We start from the raw sequence: 8038 nt of genomic DNA on the forward strand, positions 1-8038 counted from the left end.
TACCCCCCAACAAGCTGGGTACTCACTTTACCGACCTCGGAAGGATGGAAGGCTGAGTCAACCTTGAGCCGGCTACCTGAAACCAACTTCCGTCGGGATCAAACTCAAGTTGACTGCAGTATTGCAGCTTACCACTCTGCGCCACAGGGCTCATCCAGGGTAAATTAGGACACATATAAATCATCCTTCTGACTATATCTGAACAGGTACTTTTGAAAGACAAAGACCGCTAGGGACACAAAGGTCTTTGTGGGCATGCACAAACACCTCTGTGTGCAGTCTGACTTCCCATAGGCGGCCACAGATCCTGATAGAGAAGAAAACAAGAGAGGAACAAAATCTTTCACAAAATCGCTATGCCAGGCTAAAAACGAATATAATACGGAAGTAATACAATTCTTCAACATAGTATTTCCCTATCCTTCCTCTCAACCAAAACTGGGAGGATGATACAGAAAGAAATCAAGGAACCAGCTACTGAAACGTGAAAGGTCACTTTTCTCAAGTAATCAGGGAATTATTTAATGGTTGCTATGGGAGTGATTTCAGAAGAAAACAGGAAAGGGAAAAAAGAAAATAAGCTTGATTTTGCCCAAGTCCAGCTATAGCAGCAGATACATACAGTTGTGTTTGCTAATAAAGCATTTGTGTTTAAAAAGGTCAAAGTAATCATTAAAGGAAAGTTGCATTTCTTGAGCTGCGCAATAGAGAAAATGTTATAATGATGTAATAATAGATGGTTTCATTGTGGATAACTATGTGTTGAAGCTGAGGCTTCTCACAGTGTAAATAGGTGGCAGAAACACTATAGATGGTGTTTTGATGCCTTTATATTTAATATGCCGTCTACAAGAATATAACTAATCACCAAAATATATAACACGAAAGTAATAAAATAACAAAACGATTACCAAATCGTCTCCTTTTCTTTCTTTTTACTGATGCAATCTTCTTTTTCTCCACCTGCCAATGTAATTTCTCTTCTCCCCTCTTACAGCCCATTCCTGAGCTGACGGCGGCGGGGAATGGCGGGGAAGAGGCTCAGCGGCGCCTCTTCCTAAGCCATTTCGCCTATGCCATTGCCCCATAGGGAACAGCGAGGCTGCACCTGCTAAAAAGCAGGCGCAGCACCACCATTCCCGGCGCCGGTGTACCGGGCTGAAACGGGTTAGGGAGCCACCTAACCGGCAGCTCCTCCCCCCGTCCCACCCCCCTGCGCCGGCGCAGCCTCTCTTTTCGCCGTGGCCTGCGCCATGGAGAGGCCTCGCCGGAAGAGGGGGTAGGTGTGGTCCCGCGGTGCTCGGCCACCCGCGGGACTGGCCTTGCCGCCAGTGTAAGTACGTGTAATCGCGTGATTACCATGCACTTCTGCTGGCGGCTGGGTCACGCCACCTCCTACTTAGTTTCGGCCACATTCTCAGGAATGGGCTGTTAGAATCCTTCTGTCACCCATTAGTCTCAACCCTGTACACTGAAATATGAGCTTACTACATTTGCTCAGGTTGTGAAAAAGCAGCAATATCTCTAGATCACTGGTTCCCAACCAGGGGTCCATGGACCCCCAGGGGTCCGCGATAACTAAATTAAGGTCCACGAAACAAAGTTATAAACCCATAATAAATTAATATTTTCAATTAAAAGTTCTCTATTATAAAATATATATTCAAATATTATTCTAAGCTTAATGTTTAACTAACAGTTATGATTAAAGTTTATTTTCAAATTCTCCGAATTTTTATTTTGAACCTTGGGGTCCCTGCACTGAACAAAAAAGTCCTAGTGGTCCCTGGTCAAAAAAAGGTTGGGAACCACTGCTCTAGATACAAGTGACTGTGCTGTAAAACAGGTAAATATGGAGCCAAACTTACTTTGATTTAATTTTGAATGGTGACCAGGATCTACTACAAGATGCTGGATTGGATCCAGGCTGAAATTTCCAACAGTGGAACAGAATTTTCCTTCCTCTCCTGTCCCACTGCAGTCTACTGATCTCTAGAAAGTACTGTTCTGTGTGGGGATAGGGGACCCTGAGGAACAAAATCTGTGGGGGGGGGGAATAATTGGAATTGGCAATTCAGTCTGGACTAACCTCTTGTTAAACTACTTGGAAACACTAATACTCACAAATTATTTAACTTTATTGGTCCAGAACTGTAATCATGCCATAATTCTAAGAAACAGAGGATTGGGGAGAACAAGAAAGTGACTTCCTCTTATGAATTTTTCTTTGCTACAAAGATAGAAATAAATAAAAATGTGTCAGTGGAAAAGCCTTATCTCTTCAGACTTTGCTCTCAAATTATCTGCTGTGGTATGAATTCATTCTCAGAATCTTTAATTTGTTCCTTCTGGTTCTTGTTTCTCTGTCATCTTGGCCGTGTTCCTTGTTTCCTACTTGGTGATGTCGCTTAATGCACCCACATACCAAGTTGCTGTGCCTGTGTTCAGGTTTGTATGGAACCAGGGACTATTGAAACAGACTGTTTTAAAGATTATACAAGGGTTTTCCATTTAGCTATAAACATGAGGGTCCCAGCATCTGCCTGAGTACTAAGGAATGAAAGAAAATTCCATTTGATTGTCATCGAATCCAAGAAGATTCACGTTGATTCATTTGGCAAATAAAAAGAACCATTTGCAAACTGGTAACATCTGTGGTTGGACTATGAACACAAACACACAATCTGGGAAGGGGTAAAGTTTTTCTCCCCTGAACAGTCCTGAAGGCAGAATTTATTAGCGTTTATTCTGCTGTTCTGCAATGAAGGAAAGGAATTCCTCAAGGTCTTTTGATGGTAATCGTGTCAATTAGCCCAGCGCAAACTCGTGAACAGCTTTCAATTGTATTGAAAGAATGACGCTCTAGCTGTAGTTCTCTCTTGGTGCATGTTCATTTTAATGGAACTTGCAAGGACAAAGCAATTTAATGCTGCAATTGTAATCCAATTAAGCAACCTGTTCATACTTTCATAGAAGCCAGGTACAGAGTTCCTTGAGATTTCCCCAGGTACCTTTTCAAAACTCTTACCCTTGCACAGGCTATTTCTATCAAAATGGTCACAGAGCTTTGTCTGCTTCTAAGGACAGCAGATTTTGCAAACACGGTTACTGTCATCTTGAGGAGATAAACACATTCAAACTTACTGGCAACTTCTACCTGCAGTGTCATACAGTTTGAGAATGCTATGCATCAAGCTCCTCAGCCTTATAGACTGCTCCTACAGAATACAGGACAGGGGAAATCTATTGGACAACATTTAAATGTAGCATGATTTACATCGGAACAGTCTGAAGAGTAGACAGAAGACGCCATGTCCAATTTCAAATATATTTTATGGTCACAACATACACAACAAACAAGGACCAAAGTATATATTATGGCAGTAATGCAAGTTATGCCAAATAGGGGTCATGCAGTGTGTTGGAGGTAGGATGATTTCTAAAAAAGCAGATGGGATGAGAACATCTTTTACTATGTGGTCAGATTTAAAAGTACGTTCTAGGAGAGGGGTGAGGCAAGGGAATGGAGGAAAGGCTCGGTGCCTCTCACCCCTTGTTTAAAATCTTCCAGACCAACTTTAAAGATTGGTTCTTGTAGGTTATCCGGGCTGTGTAACCGTGGTCTTGGAATTTTCTTTCCTGACGTTTCGCCAGCAACTGTGGCAGGCATCTTCAGAGAGACACTGTCCTTCAGCAACTGTGGCAGGCATCTTCAGAGAGACACTGTCCTTCAGTGTTACTTCAGTGTTACTACTCTGAAGATGCCTGCCACAGTTGCTGGCGAAACGTCAGGAAAGAAAATTCCAAGACCATGGTTACACAGCCCGGATAACCTACAAGAACCAATGAACTCTGACCGTGAAAGCCTTCGACAACTTTAAAGATGTTCAGAGTAATCTGTATATTATTTCTGGGCTTTGCAGTTCCACATGTGGGTTCTGGGCTATGGCAGAAGCAACTCTGGAAGGTTCTTGCTTCTGATGGAAATATGTAAACATTAAAAATATTGTGCACAAAGAACAATACCTGGATCCACCAGTTGAGCAGGGTGGACTCCAGAATGAATGTTTGATGCTGTTGTGAAAATTATTGCAACACATTACATTTAGAGAGTATCTAGATAAACATCTCTTGCTGCTTTGCTTCTGAAGGTCTTCTGGTTATCATTTCTGAGGACTTCCCGTCTTCTTTTCTGTAAACATGTAAAATGGAAGATGCAATCTCCTGAGTGGGGGGAGTAGAAAAGAAGAGCGGTGAGAAAATCTTAAGAGTGGATCATGAAGTAGCCGAGTTCTAGAATTGTGAAGCAGCATCTACCAGACGACATTAAAGGATATCCGTCCTTAAAAAATGGCAGTCCTGTGGTGCAAATCCAGAAGAGAGGAGGAGAAAAGGTCCTAGTAAAAAAATAGATGGGTTAAGATAGGCCTCCAAGGGAATACCAGGGTTGCTGTGCAGAGGAAGGCACTGGCAAACCACCTCTGATAGTCTCTTGCCATGAAAACCCCAAAAAGGGGTTGCCATAAGTCGGGTGCGACTTGATGGCACTTTACACACACACATATCTATATCAGTCAACCTTGCTGATAAATTGAAGGATACATTTTGTTTTGAGATAGTTTCAAATCCTTGAGATGCAGTGTGAAGATTGTAATAGATAATCACAGATTAGGGTTCCCATAAAAAAGGTATATAAGGGACTGAAAATTGTAAGACGTTGGAGGTCTTTATCAGACTTCCCGAACGGTGTGTTGGTATGTATAGCAATTATGTTCTGTGCAATGTATTATGATCAGTGAAATCCTGTAAACTAGCTTGCTGGCGCTGCCTATATTCTATTATACTTTGATACTTTATTGCATTTATACTTGATACTAATATTTCTGAAGTTGGCAATAAAAAGAATCTAACTGATTCAGTAAGATCACCTCATTACTTTGGGTAACTAATTCTAACAAGGAAACATACCTTCTAGTGAGGTATAAATCCTATAGATTTAGTCACCGATAACAGTAATTGAGCTTCTTCACAACTCTAGTCAGTTGGGAGACATCCATTCTGCGGTGAAGCTATCACGAGGCTGATCCTAACTGGCCTCTGTTCCCTCCCCACGTTCCCAATTCTTACTATGAAAAAGCCGAGGCCGGCCTATCTTAACCACTTAACTGCAAGGTCAGTTATCCCCCCACTTCCCATCTGCTCGACCACTTCATCCTGAATGTTTTTTGATAGCGTTTTATTATTTTACATCATCCCTGCACAAAGCAGCATGGCGCTGTAACATTTTTCAAAGACATGCCTGGACCGTGCCCAGCTTATTCATCGTTCCGGTTAGGAGTGGCAGCAAAGCAACTGTGTTGTCTTTTATGGGTCTATACCGGGATTGCTTTTTAACTTCTCCCCACGCGATCGTTTTGATCACCTCTCTTTAACCGGCTTACAAAGTCCAATTTCCTCGTCAAGGTTCTCTGAGTGGGAGGCAATTTCTCAAGAAACACAGTATTAGTCCCTAAGCCATCAGTCATCTTTATGAGACAAGCCCTTGAGTGTGTGATGGCTGAGGTCTATTAAATCTCCGAAAGATTGATCACAGGAAAAGTGCTCAGGAAACCTTAGGTTTCCAGTCCATTTTTATAAGTCTTTTACAGCTTCCTGGAATACAGGCGCTAGGAAGACTAAGCCGCTAGGCTACTTGTTAGCTACTGCATATAATAGCTGGACTCCAGATAATTGCTTCAGCCTATGAGGCCTGGACCAGGCCAGAGGACGGTTTCCCCCTTTGCTAGCCACATCATATAAAAATCCAGTTTAAGGAGCATGTGGGATGAAGCCCTGGAGACCTGCTTTTCAAGGGTGGGGAAGAAGTGTCTAAAACCTCCTTGTACTCATGGAATTAATTTCACATTCTTTACATCCCGGCTAACTAAAAAACAGGTTACCAGGAAGCAACTGCATAAGATTGCACTTTCTTTTGCACCTCTGCAAGGAAGCAGCCATCTTTGCGTCACTATTCCTTCAGGGTCTGTTTTATGTGTCTCTGTGTTAAGTGCCGTCAAGTCGCTTCCGACTCATGGCGACCCTATGAATGAAAGTCCTCCAAAATGTCCTATCTTTGACAGCCTTGTTCAGATCTTGCAAATTGAAGGCTGTGGCTTCCTTTATTGAGTCAATCCATCTCATGTTGGGTCTTCCTCTTTTCCTGCTGCCCTCAACGTTTCCTAGCATATAGTCAGGAACAAACATGCTTCATTTACTTCCTTATATACCTTGACCTCTCCCCCATGGGGACCCAAAGCACCTTGCATTGTTCTCCTCCAGTTTGTTCTCACAACCCTCGGAGGTGTGTCTAACTGGCCACTGAGTGTGTCTAACTGGCCACAAAACACTCAGCAAGTTTCCATGGCAGAGTGGAGATTTGATCCTGGGCCTCCCAGATACCAGTCCAACAGTCTTAACCATTACACCATACTAGAAGTTATTTATACAAGGTCTGCTTTGAAATAGGACCCTAGTACACCATTTTTATTAATTAGGACCCCTTGTACAAATATACCTATTGTGGCACACATTTCTGTGTGAAGCTTCCTTGTTTGAAATAATTTCCAGCCCCCACAGGTAATTTGCTAGCTTGCAGTAGTTGAACAACCTACTTATAATTTCAAAAATTACAGAAAGTCCATCCAGGGCCAGCTTACAGATGATTGATAACGATTCTGTGCAATGAATGCAATTTCTGTAGGATCAAGGTTTCTGTTTTTTAACATTTGATTGTACATGGGCCCGTCATAAAAAGACACCATTATTGGCTCCACCGTCTGCTAACAGAAAAAGTCACGATACTTCACGGCAAACTCATATTTGCATCTGGGCTGGAGTTCTTTCGAAAAAGACATTGAGCTGTGCTGCTTTGCTGCTCCTTATCTGTCATTAAAAGTCACCACAGGGAACTACATTTTGGACAACTGGATTATAAACAGCAACAAAACCACTGGAGTGCATCAACAGACCAGTCTATCTCTGGTTTCTCAGAACTGGAATATTTAGAACTTTATACCCTGCTTTTGTCCCCGGTGGGGGACACGAAGCAATCTTCAAAGTAATTGTCTTCTACTCCACTGGATGGCCCAGGCTAGCCTGATCACGTCAGATCTCGGAAGCTAAGCAGAGTCAGCCCCAGTTAGTATTTGGATGGGAAACCACCAAGGAATACCAGGGTTACTGTGCACAGGAAGGCACCGGTAAACCACCTCTGTTAGTCTCTTGCCATGAAAACCCCAAAAGGGGTTGCCGTAAGTCGGCTGCGACTTGACGGCACTTTACACACACGCACACTCCACTTTATCCTCACCACCACCCTGTGAGAATGGCTGACCTTAGAAGTTTGTTTCTAATGTTTTAGTCATTAACTCATGCTGTGGGCTCGCCTTTCAAAAACGATGCTTTCACTTCACAATTCATTCTTGCTTTCCCATTTTAATTTCCCTTGACCTTAGAGCACTGTAAGTTGCCTAATGGGCATGGTTTGAAATTTTGCTCACAGTCCAACTTCTTCCAATGTGTATCACCCTTCATTTTAATGACTGACTGACAATGGCAGTCTGCTTACAATTTGAATTTAAAATACACTGTCCTAATGCCAAGTGTCAGTACGCCACATTCAAAGGAAACAAAGTAGTTCTTTAAGGGAAGGGGAGACTGGTTTCACACAGAGCTTCACTCACACATGGGGGCATTTTTGTCCACTCCTCCCTATTGCAGCTGCCCCATCCAGCATCCCATACTATTTGTCAGGGTTTTAAACCCTCTCAGGAGCAGCTTGTCAGGAGTCTTAGGAGGTTGCAGCAAAAATGGAAAAAAAATACTCATTCTGCCAACGAAGCTCCCCATCTGTAAGTATCCAAGCCAAGTTATGCATACTGGATTAACCATAAGCTCCCAAGAGAGCCAAGCAGTTCTTTGGATCTCAGCCTGTAACATTTATGGCACGTTCCCTTTCTTTAGGTTCTCTAATACTTTTCACACTTGCTCTCTGCCCAGC

This window comes from Euleptes europaea, chromosome 15 (genome assembly GCF_029931775.1).
Source record: "Euleptes europaea isolate rEulEur1 chromosome 15, rEulEur1.hap1, whole genome shotgun sequence".
NCBI lineage: Eukaryota > Metazoa > Chordata > Lepidosauria > Squamata > Sphaerodactylidae > Euleptes > Euleptes europaea.